This window comes from Penaeus monodon, chromosome 32, assembly GCF_015228065.2.
Source record: "Penaeus monodon isolate SGIC_2016 chromosome 32, NSTDA_Pmon_1, whole genome shotgun sequence".
NCBI classification, from domain to species: domain Eukaryota; kingdom Metazoa; phylum Arthropoda; class Malacostraca; order Decapoda; family Penaeidae; genus Penaeus; species Penaeus monodon.
Window position 1 is genome coordinate 35,005,963 of NC_051417.1, and position 899 is coordinate 35,006,861.

An 899-nucleotide genomic window follows, 5' to 3' on the forward strand; every position below is an offset into this window, starting at 1 on the left:
GTTATACCCGGCGGAAGAACTCAGCCTTTTCGGCCGACACTTCGGGGGTGTCGTGGACCTGGCCGGGGACACCGTAGCTGAGGGCAGCCTGGTGGACGACGGGGCCGACGGAGTAGCCAGCTGGAAGCTGTGGTGCACAGCTGGCGCACTGTGGTGCACGGCGTAAGGGGGGGCGGGAGCGCCGTAGCGGAGGGCGGCGATGGTCGCCAGTTGAAACCTGGTAGGCCCTGAAGAAGGCGCCACGAGCGGCGGCCACTTCGTAGGTATCGGACACGGGAGTGATGGTTCCGCGACGCGGCGGGGACGGTGGATGCCAAGGGCCCGACGTAGCGAGGCTGGACGTAGTGTAGCCGTAGTTGTAGGCCTGCTGGAGGGAGGCGGAGCACACGCCCCAGCACTCCCAACAAAACCTGGGGAAGTTTGGGCAACGAGTAAAAATGCAGATACGTGCAGAAAATATATAGATCACAACTTCGCGAATTAACAGCCAACGACTTTGAGAATCTTACCAGATCTTCATGATGTTTGATGCTTGAGGTTTTCCCCGAAGTGTGCGTCGGCGCTTTTTCCCCGCTTTTGTACCCGAGCCCCCGGACTCGCGTGGCGGGCCCTTATGTTCCACAGTTTTTGACCTTGTGTGATCCTGACCCCCAACTCTTTTATTACGGTACTACATTTTTATATTGAGTTATTAGTCCCATGCGCCGTGAATCATTTGGAAGGAAGTAATTTTTTCCCAAGAATAGATATTTGCATAACCTCATTTCCCCCTACATTTTTTTTTGCATATCACCAAATTTTCTTATAAAGCAAGAGAAGCAGAGAGCTTTTTAACAGCAGTTAAAGATAAACCTTTCATCAAGCAGTACTCAGAAAGGTCATGTCTACTGCGGTCAGCG